The sequence below is a fragment of the Chinchilla lanigera genome, unplaced genomic scaffold (genome assembly GCF_000276665.1).
Source record: "Chinchilla lanigera isolate Chin_1 unplaced genomic scaffold, ChiLan1.0 scaffold00007, whole genome shotgun sequence".
NCBI classification, from domain to species: domain Eukaryota; kingdom Metazoa; phylum Chordata; class Mammalia; order Rodentia; family Chinchillidae; genus Chinchilla; species Chinchilla lanigera.
This window is the reverse complement of record NW_004955408.1, coordinates 36,809,799-36,827,240: the sequence shown is the minus strand read 5'-3', so window position 1 is coordinate 36,827,240 and position 17,442 is coordinate 36,809,799. Positions and strand designations below refer to the sequence as shown.

Here is a 17,442-nt window from a genome sequence, read left to right as displayed (position 1 = left end):
CTGCTGAGCTAAATCCCCAGCCCCTCAGATCTACATTTTAACAAGATCCCTCAGTGGCATACTTGAATATTAAGGTTTGAAAACCACTAGAATAAAAAAAGCTTTATATGCTTAGGAGCACCTGAATAAACTTAAAAGATATAAATTTCTTTACTAAAGAATTTTACCAAGTTGCTTTTTTGTCAAAACATTGACTCATTGTCTATAAAATGGCTCTCTAATCAATAAGGATATTAATATCAATATCTACCTTAATATGTTTAAATATCATATATTCTGTGCATTATTGCTAAAGTGAGCTGTCATTTTTTTTTTTTTTTCTTTTTGAGACAGGGTTTCGCTGTGCAGGTCAGGCTGGCCTTGAGCTCACTTTGTAGCCCAGGCTGGCCTCGAACTCGCAACAATCCTCCTCCCTCAGCCTCCCGAGTGCTGGGATTACAGGCGTGCGCCACCATGCCCGGCTTGTCATTTTTTAATTGGCTTTATTAATACCTTAGTTTTGAGTTTTACAATTATGACTGGAGACATATGGTAAGCACTGTCACAAATAGTACTTTGGCTATGAAAAATGTTGCCATTTAAATTAGATTATACCACGAATGATTTTCCTTTGCAAGGTTTTGTGGGAATTTAGTGAAACAGAGCTAGACTACATGTGTGGCCCTGCAGACAATAATGGATTATTTGATGAAAAACTCCATGGGCTGGAGATCACAACCCACAAGTCACTTCTTTCCAGCTTCATAAACTCGCTTGATAGTTCACTTTTGTGAGTGTCACTTTATTTACTTGTAATAGAGAGATAATATTTCTTCTTCAAAAGAAGCTAATGAAATGCTGTACATAAAAAAGTTTTGTAAAATATTAAGGTCATTAAACAGTTGAGAGGTCACTTGCGATCGATTGGAAGGCTGGCAATCTCTGACCACTAGCACCTGTCAGGCTCTGTTTCTGATAGTTGTTGATTTTATGGCAGAATTCTTTGGTACCCATTGTCTCAGAGATGAGAAAGACTTTCGTCAGATTGTTTAAGAAAGCTAATGTAGCCTTTGCTCTCAGGAAGCCTGACTGTTTGTCAGAAGCTCAAGAGAAGAGGACTAGGATATGAAATTTTGACACTAGGGTTTGGCTTTCCCTTTGCGAAAGGAAAGAGGAGCCTCTGCTCTCCAGGCACTCCTAAAGTCCAGGCACTTGCTGCTAGCAAGTGTATGTTTTTAGGAAGTGGAGAGCCAGAAACATCTATGTTATAAACATGTCTGAATTCTAAAACTCAAGGTGCAGCCTAATACTTCAAATGTATCTTGTATTTGTGCCACAAGAGTGTCTTCATAATATTGTTGCCATTTAATAACAGATTCAACATAAAATTATGAAACTCTCATTTCTAAAAACTCAAATGACCTGCAACCCTAAATCTAGTTGCCAACAGACAATAAATATTCCACTCTAGCTGAACATGGGAACCTTGGTGCTCAAAAACCATCACATCCTGTGCCAAGCTCCATTCCGTTATTTATTTTACAACCATTTGTCTTTAACCAGCCTTCCTCCTTCTTTGCCTTCCACGTTTTGCCTTATGATGATTCTAAGTGATAGTGAAGCATCAGTGGGAGGTCAGAGCACCTGCCCAGTGGGCCTGTCTTGTTGGTTGAAATTCAGGTGCTCCAGGGGGCAATCCAGGAGACTGAGCCCCTGTGCCTCAAGGACTGGCTGCTCAGGTATGAAGGGGCCCTGAGCTCTGCTTGGACTTACTTTGTCTCTGAGGGGCCAAGGTACTTCTATTGCCTGGATGTATGTAGACACCCTCGGGAATATTTCAAGCACTAAAAGTATTCCTTGCATATGTATTCCTTTCACTGAGCCTGTCTTCGCCCAGGCAGACTAACTGTTCTCTGAGGCTGACTACTACTGGTTCATAACTAACACTAGTTAGGAAGACTAGAAAAAGATACGTCTGAGGCAAAGGGGGTGATGAGTTAGGAGAGAAGCACGTGTGGGTAAGTGTTGCCCTGCAAGTGAAGGTGATTTTCCCAAAACATCATGTCTCTTTTGCCATCAGTATTGCCATAGTCGTTGGGATTATATTCCAGTACTGAACATCATAATGGTTTGAATTTAGCACTAATTCAAGATGACTTCTGATTTGATTATTCATGTACTTTGATTTCTTCTGCTCTCCCCTGTAAAATATAAACATATACCCATTTTTTTCATTGGCAAACAATTTTATAATAAAAATAAATTTTGTGGTAAAACATTAACATAAAAACAGATTAATATGGAGTCAGTCTTATAGATCTAGTAAAAAATTTGCTTGAGTTGGGGTAATCATCTGTTCCCCCAAATTTAATAAATGTTGTTGGAGTGAAGATAATTGTATGGGGATGTATTCTTAATTTAATTAATTAAAGTCTATGAGATGTTATCAGAGTTGACAACAACAATTCAAATTTGTTCCAGTTGCTAAACCTGAAGGGGGCACATGGCTTAATGTGGCTCTCTGGGCCCACACCAAAGGGCTCATGAGGACTGAATTCAGGATTAGCCGCTGGCTCTGTGGATGTACACAGGAGCTGATGGGATGTGACGGGGACCTGAGATTTGTGCCAGCTACTACAGCACCAGTTGCCTTATTACTGTTAGCAAAGTCTCAATGAGTAGACTTGACTCGTTCTAAATTAATGGAAAAACTACCAGTAGCTTGTGAGTGTGCCCCAGTGTGCTTCACCCTATTCACCAAGGTCACACAAATCCTTTTCTGTAAGACCTATCAATATAGTTAAAGGAACCAGAAAAATGTAATATCCCCTCGGCCTTTTACCCCTTTCCCTTGCTTCTACTGTCTGTGAAAGCAATTTTCACATGCTTAACAGGCACAGTGGTTAACACATGGCTAATATTTGATAAATATATGATGGATGGATAGACGGATGGATGTGTATGTAACTCCATGCTAAGGAAATACAGATGGGAAAAATTTTATTTATTAAATAACCAGACCCAAAGTGATTGATAATGTCATTGACAATTAACCCTTTACCAAAAGACTCAAACTGGTTGTCCCAGACCACAACCCCACTCAGCCTTGTGCAGAATGATCTGTTCTCAGTCCCTTTAGCCCTTACCTTGGAGTGTCAGCACCATCTTCCTCATTCCTGATGATCTTGTGAATTCAGAGAGGAAAACAACCTGCAATTCTGAAAACATGGGGTTCTCAAGATTACAATCAACGTGAATCTAATAGTCAGCATTTCTGTAAAGGTACACAAAGGGAAATACTATGTTATCTTCCTATTAAGTATGCCAGATATTTACTCCATGATCATTTTAATTTCATATTCTAAGTGTGGCATTAAATTCTTTACCTGATCTGCCCCCCTTGTCCTGAGAAAGGCATCCTATCTTCTTTTGCTGGTATTTGGATATAGATGGACTTTTTGAATAGACAGTAGCATGAAATCTTTTCCCAGATGTGGTTTTATACAAACAAAATCTTTCACAGGTAAGAATCACAGTGATACATAGGCATTAGAATACTCACTGTGGCTATTATAACCAAGATCCAAAAGAAACCAACAAATCTGTTCCCATCCACATAGCCTTACAGTTAAAGCAAAGTCCCCATGAACCATTGAAATTCAGGGCTTTTGTGTTCCAGAATCCACATGGTTAACTCAAACTCCTTTAGCACTTTTTTTTAACATGGTTTAGAACCTTGTGTTTTATAGAACACTGTTTTTCCTCCTCACATTTTCCTCTTAATTCTGTATGTTAGATTCACAAAATATATTCAACTTTTAAGTATAACATTGATATAGAAATAGGCTTTTTGCTTCATCTTCAAAATAAACATATGTTAATTACTCTGATGCAAAAGCTGGCAAAATTAGATTATATAAGAATATAATCTGTCCAGTTTAATAAAACAGGACAGAAAAACAGTCAACATGGTGGCACCATTAGACTGATTGCTTTCTGTAGATATACAGAATATATGAATAATAATTTTTCTCTTCATAACTCTTGCTGACTTGAAGGCACAATCAAATAGCGTATTTCTGATTCATCTCAGGCCCTGTCCACGAGCCACATGTGCAGAGTTCTGATAAGGTAAAGAAAGATGTGTTTCCATGTCAACAATTTATAGGCTGGAACTATTTTGAGTTGTTAATACAAACTTTGATATTTGCTCATTGAATGTGATGATTTTGCAAAGAACAAATTTTAACACAATTACAATGACTGCTGAAATGTATTAAATCTCTAGGGAAGTTGGGAAATGTATACAGGGCAGGGTTGTCAATCATCTCATGCTCTGATGGGTGACATCAGCATGTGATTTTTGTTAACTAGAGAAAATGACAGCATAATCTTTCATAATGGCCTCAAACTAAAATGTTCTGTCACTTTTTATGGGTTCCTTCTGTCCCTCTGTGTCTCTACAGAATGATAAAAAGAAAATGCAAAAAAAAAAAAAAAGAGAAAGAAAAGCCCAGAGGTTATATCTTGAGGCATCATATGATTTTATCAGTTCATTAATACTCAGAAAATTATAATATCATTATCATAACTACAGGGGACAATAATTTGAGTGCCATAAAGACTCCAGTCCCTGGGCGTTACACCAATCAATTCTTCTATTTTCTTTCTCTGGGACTCCCTTGATGAGACAAAATTAAAATTATTTCATGTGAACATGTAACCTCAAGAAGAAACAAAAAACCAAGAGAGAGTTTGCCAGTGACATAACCTGGTCTCAACGTGCTGGGTTCATAGAGCTCACGATGTAGTAGGAAAGATGTGATGGTCCATGAAAGAAAGAGATGGAGTTTGACTAAGAGTAGAGAAGAATTAAAAGTCAAGGTTGACCTGGCAGGTGGAAGGCAGCAAGTGTGAACAAGAACATAAAACACTGCTAGAAAAACTCAACTTTGAGACTGTCTACCTCCCAACTATTCAAGCATTCTTAGGTCAATCTTCCCAAAATATCAAGGAACATGACAAGAGCTGGCCACTGGCAAATGCCTATCATCTCTGGCCTGGAGCAGCAAGAGTTGCCATCTGAGGACTTTGCTTCTTCTTTCCTGAAGTTGCTCTCGGAGACTGTTAGTGTCGGGACTACCAGGCAAGGAGACTAAGCGGGTCTGTTCCTGAGCATCTCCAGACTCCTCTGATGGGGGACTTTGGCCTCAAGACTAAAACTCTCTTGGAATTGCATGTTGACCTTCACTCTTCAGCCCAGTCTCTCTGCCTTCTCTCTCTCCTTCAAGTCAGCCCCTTATCCTACTCCAATGGCTCCCCAGCCTCTCTCACAAACATTCCTCTTAGAAAAGTTCAGGCCAACTTAATCTTACTTTGGCTTCTGCTACTCCAAGAACTCAGACTCACTTACCCCTCAAGCATATTCTATATTCCCAATGAAAATTTGGGGGCCAGGGATTAGTATCCGTTGGACATCTATTCTAGTCCAGGTATTTCATGCATTCCTATACCTAACTGCATCCCCACATCAACTCCACTCAGTAGCATCATCCTGTATTTAACAGTTAGAAAGCTATACTCAAAAGGTTTACAAATTTTATAAAACCACATGAAACTACCATTTTGTAGGGCAAAGGGTTAACATATATTTTGCCATGATCGTATATCTAAGTAAACAAACTAAACTTCCAGCCATTTCCTTGTGCTTCCAAAGCACATATTCTTGTCATGCTTCAGAATACTCCAGGATACATGGTACAAAGAGAACACAGGCACACACACCTAAGCTGCGGGTTATCTGTGCTGTATGTGACAATGTCACAAGCTTCTCAGAACATCAAAAATCTTAGGGAAAGAATAGTAATTTTCAAGAATTATTCTCATTCTCAGTATTTCCTCAGTGTTCAAGACAGTGAAGATTATAAAATAGCATGAGTAACATATATATGTGTGCATGTGTATACACACATGCATAGGAAAAACATCTATAGTTTGTTTTCCATGTTGAGTGTATTACTTGTATCATTTATAACATCATTAAAATAAAACATGAAACTCTATTGTTAGCAAATTCTTTTCTAAATGAATCTATGACCTCAATGCCATTAGGTATACCCTCCTGTCAGCAAGTGGACAGTCTTTAATGAAGAAAACATATCCCTGGAAAACATGCTCCTCCAACTCCTTCAGACTCTAGGTACTGCAGGCTGTTTGGATTTGCTCTGAGGACTTTGTCCCTGTGGCACAGCACCGGTGTAACACCATGAAAACAGGTGAGAGGAATGCGTATGACCCACCCATAAAAAGCTCAGAGAATGCAGGCATCTTCCTTGGGCCACGGGAAATGTGAGCACACAAAGGCTTTGATGGGTTCCTCTAGGAAGTTCTGATTATGTGATGCACCTAACTGAATCTACTCATTATTCATGGACAAATTTGAGAGAGAAAACTCAAGCTTCACTAACAGCTGTTTGTTAATATGAGATTATGAGAGACTTTTTTTGGGATAACATGCAACCAATAGAGGAACACAGGATAAATATTGAACAAAGTAAAGCCTAAACCAATACTGTGCTTTTGTTAATAAATCTTGCCATTCAGAAAACCCAGATTCTATTCATTGCTGTAAGCATTATTAATAACATCAAAAAGAGATAATAATCTCCTTATCCTCACCTTGAAATTTAATTGAAGAACACTTAAGAGTTAGGATCAATTATTCTAGAGAAAGGAAAAGACATTTTCAACAAAAATAAAAATCATTTGTCACTTCCTCCTCTATTTCTGTAATGCTTATATACTCTGATAATACAACATATTTGATTATAGAACTGGATCTTTTTCTCTTATGCCAGTAAACTTGGGGTGTTATTTGATGGCACACCCCAAAATTAGACTGTTCAAATAACCATCCTGCTCCCTATCTGAATGTATGACACTTAGTCAACACTTGATAAACATGTTAAAAAGAAAACAACTGGATAAATTTGTAATAAAGCATCATGCCTTATAAAGGACTGTTCCCAAAGTTTTTATTAGTATCTATGGGAAATGATCCAGACAGGTAGAAATAGTAAAGTATCTGTGGAATTCAGTTCAGCTCCCAACGTGCTTATGGCAACAGTTTATCATTCTTTTACTCTCCCCGTTGCTTAAGGAAAGCATTTGGTTTCTCCAATGTTCGAAGAACAAAAATTGATATCAATAAACTGATACATTTCTAGATGCAACATATATTTGCCCTAAAGCTTCTTCCTTTTGGGTTTTTAATGTCTTTCTAAAATTCATTAATCAAGTAATACATTTTCACTTTATATCACTATGTCTATTGAGTATATTTCTGTGCTGGAAAATTTATAAGCCTTATATCTGAGAAGCCTCTTAATAACCCTCTAAAACGTGAACCATCACAGTCTCATTTTAAAGATAAGAAAACTGAGACATGGAACTGTGATACTGACATGGTAACAAAGGGAATGACACTGTCCTCAGGGTTCAGCCCCGGAGTCAGGCTCCAAGTGTCCCTAAGTGAATGCATTTGGCAATCAGCTGTACAGAACTTTCCTTTGGCTTTTCCTTGCTGTCCAGAGGGTCTATGGTGAACATACATAACAACCACCTTAAAGCAAAGCAAACAGATACTGTAGTATTTCTAAAATCTCCCCCTAACTGCTGGTTTCTATAGGAGATTAAAAAGTAATGAGTTTTAGTTATTAGCCTTTTTATTCAAGAACTGGCTGCAGTCTATGACTTCTCCAGGTGCTCTCTATTCCACTCCAATTTCTTCCTTAGAGCATTTATCTTTTCTTGCTTATTTCCAATGTGTTAAAAAAAGAAAGGGGCCCATATGGGCCATGCCATTGTTTTAGGCTGGGCATAAAAGGGAAAGGAGAAGCCGCCCACTGTGGAGGTAAGGGATGAAAAACAGTCTAGGACATAACCTCACGTTGGTAAGGGAAAGCTAACTGCTAAAACAAATGAACTCAACTTGGCACGAAAGCAGCGCGTCTGTCTCAGACATCAAATGTCAGGACAAGGAGGCCCCAGGGAGTAAACGTCTTGCTTTATCCTCTTCCAGAGATGAAAAGATGGATTTGGCACCACGAGGTAAATATTCCAAAGCCATCTATGGAATGGACGTCCAGTTAACAGACCAGGGGAGGGATACAGACACAGCTGCTTCTTCACTTCTTTATCTGTCAACTGACTGACATCATCTCCACCGGTGAGACCCAGCTGAACCGCCCACCTTGCAAAGAGAGAAGGAAAAATGTGTTGCTATTGATAGGTTTTTCCAGCACAGAGAGAAGTAAAACAGAATGAAATTCCTTTATTGTGGACGCGGAAAGGCCACAGGAGAGAGAAAAACATGGCCTCTACCGATCTTTCGTGGGGTCCAAGGTTAAATAGCCCCAGGCTGGAGGTGGGGTTTAGGAGGTGTACTGCCTGACATGGCAGACCAGGATTGGGTGGGAGCATGGGGAAAGGGAACAAGATATTACAAAAAGGGAAGTAGGAAGTTGTAATTTGACTCAGTGGAAGAAGGGTGGGGCTTAGCACATGGCCTTTAGTGGCCTGCGCCATATTAGCTGGATGCCATGGTGACTCAGCACCATACCACATGACCTCCAGTGCCATATTGGTTTGGGCGCCATAGCAACTCAGCAGGAATTACAGCGGGGCAAGAAACCAATCAGTTATCACGTTTGACAATCACTCCATTTGGGGAAGAGGAACAGGAACCTTTGACCACAGCCAGCCATCTGGATCACATCATGCAACCAGGTCTCTAGACTTTCTCTGGTCTTTACCCTTCCTCTGTACACTGTGAACTTGAACCAGATGATGTATCTGTTCTCCCTCAGGCCATGGACATTTACATGACTCAAAGTGTTTTAAGAAAACTGTATTTTTTACCTCAGGATGTAAAGTCAATTTCTCTGAAATTTTAAGAACACAATATGGCTATTATTTGACAGTCTATTCTTAGAGTCACCGATGTCTCTTTTTGTTGTCACTAAAATCAACTGACTGAGTACTGATTGTTCCTAGCATTCAATACTGGATTATAAATACAGTGCTGAGGGACTGCTTCCAGGTAGAAGGCCATTTCCTAAAACTAGTATGCTTATTAACTACTTGCTACATTTTAATCCTGAAGAAAGTGAAAAGATGCTGCTCAAAACATCAATGAGGAAAGTGGGTATAGTTCTATAAAATATAAGAGCTGTCTGGTATAATTATCATATTTAATCTGCATAATAACACACTAGGTAACTCTTCCAAGTCCTCACTTTACACATGAGGAAAAGGAGATTCTGGAAGAAAAGTACATTCAGTCAGCAAGGATCAGAACTTATATGTAAACCCAGGTCTCCTGTTCTGAATGCTTTGTTCAAATAAACCAAGATTCTCCTATTGCCCTGGACCTCTAGGTTTCATCAGATCCTTTCTCATATTATCTCCTCCGGCCTGGGGAGCCTCCCCCCATGCCTGTTCGCTATGTGCTTCCCAGCTGCCTCCCAGTCCATGGTTAATTTCCCATCATTTCCGTGAGCAGATGTTCCTGAGGGGCAGCGCGGCTCTCTCATCCCTGCCACTATCTCCTGCGGATGCCTGGATTCAACACAGTAGCCGCTGGCCATCCTTTTGATCTGAAAAGAAAAGATTTCCCCACTAGGATATTCCTCATGATGATGTAATTAGTATCCTGGACATACCTAGCAAATTTATATCTAATCACAGGGGATGAGAGGAGAGGAGAAAAAGCCATTCATCGTGGATTGTGCCAGTTGCTGCAGATAATATGCGCGGTCCTGGCTCCCTCCTCCCACGCAGTGTCCTCTTTAGGGATTGTTCAAAGACTCAGGGGCAATAGGCTGCTCTTCAAAAGCAGTGGGGAACTTCGCATTCATAAAGGGGTCCAAGGCGCTATTAAATTGCTTTTTTCAAACTTGGCAAAGACATTAGAACTGGAAATCCTTTCAGCTTCAAACTGTCCCTAGCATTAAGAGCAGGTGAAGCTCTTAATAACTTTTTGGAGACTGTTTGGATTCAAAGACACAACATGGAACATTCTGTACAAACAAATCCAGCTGTGCAAAATTTCCAGTCTTGTGAGTAGAGCAGCAGTATAATGTTTTTTGCCCAAGATAGGGTTTTGAGGTATTGTTAGAAAAGCTGGCTCCTGAAGTCATGTATCACACATTAAAGACAAATTTAAAACATAATTAACTCATAAACTTATTAATGAACCACAAGTATAATCTGAGATCCACTATGTAAGTATTAATTTGAAGGTTAGAAAATACTTTAGGCTGACATGCCATGAAATAGGCTGTGATGTGTGGTTTTATATTGCTAGAAAGCATTAACTAGGGAAAGAGGGATAAAGTTGGTGAAACCCAGTCTGTCCATTAATCAGTCAGCAATTCATTTGAGACCCAAATAGCGCACAATGCCATCTCCTTTTAAAAGCATTCTTAAGGCAAATATTTCATAAGGATAGAAGCAAAAGCCCCACAGGCCACCGTTGTTATAAATGAAGGCAACGAGAAAGAACATGGCCCGTAGCCAATTTCCACATCTCTGCATATGACCTTAGCCTATTGTCAGGAATATGAATATGCCTAGTGACATCATTCAAGAGGCTTGAAAACACCGGACAAAGAGTTTTAAAATCTACTGAGAAAGAAACACTTGGAGATATTTTAAATTGCTGTTTCAGAAAACAATATTTATAGTTTAGATTTTGATGTGAAGTTTTGAATTGGTCTTTTTGTGATAAAGTTTTAAAAAGATCAGATGCTACAATCAGTTATATGGATGGTTGGGCACCTGCAGGACAGTAGAAGCAGGAAAGAATAATTCATACAGCCAAACGTTAAGCTCCTCAGATGTAGAGTCTGCCATGCACCTCTCAACCCTAGAGACAGTGAGTTTTAGAGGCAGGAACTCATTCACATCTATTTTTCTCTTCCTAAATAAACACCACAAGTTCTGAGACCTGTAATAACCATACCTGCTTCTTCTCACTGTGTTTTTAAATTTCTCGATACTCTGTTTTTGTTTATTTATTTTGGTATAGATAAATGGACAAATGTATTTATACCAAAGGGCAAATCCGTGGTGCTGTACCAGGGAACCCGTGCATGACTCTTTTATTATTTTTATTTTTTTATTCTGAGATCATCTCACTAAGTCACCCAGGTGGGACTCAAACTTCTAATTCTCCTGTCTCAGCTTTCTTCCAAATAGTTCTTGAATTCCTCACTTGCCAGTGCAGCTATTGATAAAATTAAATGGCCTGCTTGACAGATAATAGCAGTGTAATATGCATTAGTAGTTTGCATTTTTAGAATTTGCCACTGTGTGCGCTCATATACAGTGCTAAGTAGATCTGACCCATAGTCAAGTGAGCATGGCAGGATACCAGCAAAAGTTAAAACTTGGTACGGTTTCCAGCAAGTACTGAAGATGCTGAGGAGAGGTCACCAGTCTTATCCTGTGGACAGCCAGTCCCAAAGTTTTCTTTCCCTGCCCCTATTATGTTTCCTCTATACAGAAAAAAATTCCTCAAATGGTACATGTTTTTAGTACTCCAGGGATCAATTTACTCTGCATTGGATATTTTCTGTCTCATAGCATTTATGACACCTATATTTAACATTATTTGATAATTACTTCTAAAGGAAAAATATTTTATTAGGGTGATGGGCAGTGCATTTATATGATTAACAACAATTGTCTCCTTGGCAGGAGACGCTGGGAATTCACTGTCTGGTGAGGAAACAGCATCCTTTTGCCAGTCAGGAACTCAACTAGGACACTGGAGATTGTCATGAGACAATCACAGACGGAAGACTCCAGGGCTGAGAGTCAGAGATCAGTAAACACAAGTTCTGTTTAAATCATAATCTTGCTTCAAAATAACAAGTTTAGCCTCTGAAATATCCCTGCCATTACTGTTAGTCAGCTTTCTTCTTGCCATTCAAAGAATAAATGGAATGAAAATGCATGAGATTATTGCTACAGAAATTTCTCTGGGAAACAGGCATTTTCAGTCTGGGTTGTATAAAACTGTCTTGAAAAGCTGGTGTGTGCCCAACTTGGGCTAAAGAAAAGAAGAAATGATGACAAGGGGTGGAAGAAAATTAAAATTGAGTTAATGTCTACCTTCCAGACATTTCACTGGGTGGCATTTGCAAACTTCTTCTTTATAAGGAATGAGGACTGACTTAAAAATGAATTATCTGTAAAAATATACAAGACCTTAGCAATGCAAAATAAAATAAATTATCCAGCAGCATCTGAATAATTTGATCGGGGCAGTGCTCCAACTGTCTCCCATTTCCCTTCAGAATTAGTGGGCGCATGAAAGATGTGGCTCATGCTGGAGCTCTCTACTTTTCACTTTAATTTTAAAATTGGGCAGATCTCTCATTGTGAACTTAGTGAATGAGTTTGTGATATCAAAACACTAGGGTACAGAGTAAAAATTCAGTCAATCACAAAAGCATTCTGGCTTTCTGTAGGCAAGCGAAGGTTATCCTTTCAAATAGTAATTATTTTCACACAAAGGTAAGCCCTGCCATATCTTGTCACAATCTGCACTGTGAGATCGCTTTTCTGTGAGAACAGAGCACACTGAGAATCCCCCGAGTCTTTGGTGATTTAGAAAAAATTTTAAGTTCTGTATCTCTAACTCAAATTCCACAGTAAATTTCTCTGCAATAAATTATCTCTACAAAGACTTCCTTATTAAGCAAATCCCACTGGCACTGATGCCTGGTAGCTGAGACACAGACTATCAATCTAACATGTATTATGAGAGATAAATATAGCATTCGTTCTAAATACTGTGCACTACAGCCTGCTGTGACCATGTATACCTGTGACTTTCCACTGTGAAGACAAGAGAAAAATACATCTTACAGAGAAATAAAATAAAAATTGAAAAGTACTCTCCACAGTCTCATCTCTGGGCTGATTGTGGTGAACCATGAGTGGTAATAGCAGGACCTAACAGCCACTGAGCACAGTATGAGTCCAATTGATCATTGGTCTGTGTGACCTCAACAGCCACATGACTTATTTGCAACTTTCTAACGTCATAAGCAGTTTCATTGCACTCGGTTTCCATTCTCAATTAAATGGAAATGTTCAAACTCCAACTGGCAAAACGACCTTTATAATACTATCGTTACAACAAAATTGTTTGAGGAAAAATACAGTATAGGATGCCCTAGTTTGTAACCCTTTTATGAGCCAACTGCACGAGCTCTGGAATATTCACCTAGCTTTTTCCTTGTCTCTCTCATTACTTTAACCAGTCTTACCCATGACACATCCCTATCATTCATTTTATCACTTAGTAGAAATGGAAACAGGTCCCAACACTGAGGTAGATAGAGATACAAAGCAAACAGCCAGTGAAGGAACCAGGCCACCTAAAGCTGCAGGGACATTATACTCCAGGAGATGAAAAATTGAGATCAAAATATGAAGTTAGCAATTCAAAGAAAAGAATAAGTGCATGCTTTTAAATCCAGGAAGCCAGCAACAGAAATCAAAAGCAAAAGGGCTGAGAAGAAGGAGACAAGGTCTCAGGAGCACCAAGGGATTGGGTAAATGGGCTGCTTTTACAGAGATGCCTGGCTTTCAGGTACTATTCCACTACTGATTGGTGAAAGTGAATTACATTTAAAGAACTGTCGGCAAGACATGTTTCCTTAAGTAAGCTACTAAATATTTTTCTGTTCATCCTTAAAATATTTAAAGTTTTCTCCTTACCTATTAAATAAGCCCAACTATTTGGGCTGGCATTGGAACTCTGACGGCAAAACTCCTTCTCCAATAGTACTTTTCATCAGGATTCATCTTCATGAAGTCCTCTATGTTTGTTCATGGTGATGTCCTGCTGGGAGCTGGAGAGGAACTGTGCCTTCAGATTAAAATGGCACCAATTAGGGGAGAAGGAAACCTATATCAAATCACACACTGGTAAAATTTCAGAATATTAAGAAAAAGTAAAACACCCCAGGGACCATTAACTCTTCTATGCTTTTGAATTAATGTTTCATAAGTCACGCCTCAAAATTTCAAATCTTTTTTCCTCATCCTCATTCATAGACAATGGTTTGCTCCACTTCAATAAAAAAGAATTGAAGCAATTAGAAGACTATGTTCACGCTGCAGCAAGACATCTACTTACTACCTCCTGCTCTGCCTAGACAACTGCCTTGTGATCCAGCAGGGCAGCCTAAGAGATGCTGCTCCTCAAACCGACTGCACCCTATATTACTCAGCCTACCCTCTGTGGCATATTTAATCACGTAAACTAGTGCACTTCTTTTTCCTTATCATGGTTTCTCTAATTGACCACTCCTTTCAGGATAGAAATACACTTCTACTTCTTTTCTTGACCTCTTTACAAGAGTTATCACCATTTTTTCATTTCTTTATTTCTTTTTTCAGCAAATCTACTTGCAAAGATTATCTGTATGACTTGCCTCGAATTCCCTTTCTTTTCTTTTGTTTCTATCCTGCCATCATTAATGTACCTTCAGTCAGACTTCCTCCCACCACTATAACCTCTCCACCAAAATTGCTCTTGTAAAGGACATCAATATTTGCAATTTGCTAAATCTTAGGGGGGATTGTGAATCCTCCTATTATTTGCCTCAGCAGCAGCTTTGGACATAAAGCACTAACTTCTCTTCCTTCATATTCTTTGTCTACTCAGCTTCAGGACAGTGGGCTTCTTTCAGTTTTTTTTTTTAAATAGTTACTCCTTCCAAACATCTTCATTTTCTCCTTTGCTTGTAGATCTTTTGTTGTTGAAACATTATCTCTGCATTTTGTGCTGCTATAACAAAATACTACATGTTATTAAATTTATAAAGAAGAAAATTTGCCAGGGATATATTTCAGTGGCACAGTGCCTGAATAGCAAGTGTGAGGTTGTGAGCTCAATTCCCTTTACCAAAAAAGAAGAAAAAAAATTATCACACTTCTGAAGGTTGAGAAGTCCAACAGCAGGCTTTGGAAGGTTCAGTTGCCTTCTGCTTCCAGAATCATGCTTCTAATGTACATCCTCTGTGGGGCAGAGGAGCTGAATCTGTACCTGGGGAAAGGGAGAGGGCACTGGGGTAAATGCTTTCTATTCAGGCATCTTCTAAGGGCACCAGGTGCCATCCACAGTGGTCCGGCCCTCATCACTCCATCCTTTCACAAATGCAGAGCCACTAAACACTATCATGTAGGGAGCGTCAACATAAACTGTGAAGAAGACAAAAGCACTAAAAACACAGAAAGCACCCTGAGGATTACTATTTTTTCTCTATCTACAGTTGTTCCCTAAGGGCTCTTATCCATCTCATTATTTTACATACTACCTAGATGGGGTAATCCCCAAATTTATACTTCTGTCCAGACTTCTCATGAATTACATTCATATATGACATCTCCAAAATTTAACCAATTTTTCTAAACCTCAAACTATTCAATCTATGAGTTTCCCTACCTCACTGATATTTCAATTGCTGAAATAAAAAATCTTGGAGCTATCCTTCAATCCTTTCTTTCACATTCCACATGTAATCCAAATGGATTTGCTATTGATATCACTCTCAAAATATATGAGGACTCCAACTAGAAGTCACCCTTTCCTGGTCTGAGCACACATAAGAGATACCATGCAAACACTAAGTCACATAGAGGTGGGAAAAACATGGATATAAAAACATATATGTCATGAACACTAAGCATAAAAATATAGGACTGGTTATTAAAATGCAAAATATCTGATTGGCTGGAGGTATGAGGTTGCATTATCCTTCTATGTCTTATCATTTTATATTTTGAAAGTTTTAATTTGTTTTCTTGTAAGTTTTTGTAGCAGGTAGCTATATCATTACTATCAAGGCCTCTATAGGTAAGGTTTGTTCTTTGAGAATGTCTTCTATGTGTAGTAGGTTCTATGTGTAGTAGTGTGGCCAAGAAAAGTAGGATTGACAGAGACTCCAGCCCCGCCCACTGTGGATACTAGTATCCAGGTGAAAAGCAGGGCAGGAAGACACAGAGACCAGCGAGGACCTGAGCCACACAATAGGGCCCCAGCCGGGACACACAGGGTAAACAGGTGGGACAAGTGACACGAAATTGTCAGAAGTAGCAGTAATAATACAGGCTAACCGGTGGTAAGTTAGGTGATCCAGACTTGTGCTTAGGAACAAGGACACACTGAATAGAAGCAGGCAAGTGGGGCTTCCTCTTTTCTCTCTTTTTGCTTTCTCTTTCTTTTTTCTTCTTTTTTTTTTCTTTTTTCTACATGGCTGGAGAGAAATATAGCCACAGAAAACTAATCCCATCCCCTAAGCCCAGACATCAAGTTCAGATATTCCCTTGCTTACACCTTTACTCTTGCTTTTCTGCCCTCTCCTCCAGTTTCCTAAAGCTTGTGTGGTCATCTTTTGTCCTCCAGTCTGGCTTCTACTTTCTTTTCAGTTATCTTTGTTTTATTCACTATCTCTCTTAAATTTCCCCACCCCATGGTAAAATCACTCTACAAGGGGAACCACTTTGCATACAAGCTCCCAATTTATGATCAGTTCCATAATATAAATATAGATTTTGCTCCTATGGTTAAAGGTACAAAATCAGTAGTTACCACAGTTGGTCAGTGTCTAACTGTGCTAGATGCTGCTGTTATTGCTAGTTACACTGTGTTAGCTAGGATGTCATATCTGTTTTAACCAGTTGTTCTCACTTCTATAAAAATACTGAGAAGTTCTGGGGTTATAACCTCACTACACCCCAGCACCACAGGATTGGGGACTGAGCCAAACAGATACCAACATCTCACTCTTAATTAATTGGAAAGATAGGATCTTGGGGCAGTTACAAACCAAGAACCTACTACACATAGAAGACATTCTCAAAGAACAAACCTTACCTATAGAGGCCTTGATAGTAATGATATAGCTACCTGCTACAAAAACTTACAAGAAAACAAATTAAAACTTTCAAAATATAAAATGATAAGACATAGAAGGATAATGCAACCTCATACCTCCAGCCAAACAAGAACAAGTCCAGGAGACAAGGAGACAGAAAAAAATGGAAGAAACATACCTGATAGTTCTCAAATGATAGCAACCAAGGTAAAGAAAAAAATCCATGAGGCTATAGAGGAAATCAGACCAGAAATAATCTCTCAGGTAAGAAGAGAAAAGTCAGCATTTGTAAAGGAATTGCTCAGCAAATATACAGTAGAGATAAAACAATAAAAGGTGATGGGAAGAGGATGCAAACAGTGAATGATCTATTGATCTAGTAAAAGACAGAATGCATGAAATGGATTTGAACAGATATCCAAGAAATTAAAAATTCCATTAAAACCTTGCAAAACTGCTTGAATGAAATTGAGGATAGACTTTTAGACCTTGAGGATAGGATCTA

General features: G+C 38.9%; 1 long non-coding RNA gene across 1 annotated transcript in view; it reads right to left on the bottom strand.

The window, feature by feature from the left end:
- Positions 1-486: 486 nt before the first annotated feature.
- Positions 487-17,442, bottom strand: part of LOC106147167 — a 107,262-nt gene continuing 90,306 nt past the window's right edge. The window contains exons 2-5 of the long non-coding RNA XR_001231948.1: positions 14,994-15,106; positions 13,774-13,924; positions 3,126-3,197; positions 487-2,180 (exon numbers count right to left, since the gene is read on the bottom strand). This is a non-coding gene — a long non-coding RNA (uncharacterized LOC106147167). The remainder of the gene's footprint in view (positions 2,181-3,125; positions 3,198-13,773; positions 13,925-14,993; positions 15,107-17,442) is intronic.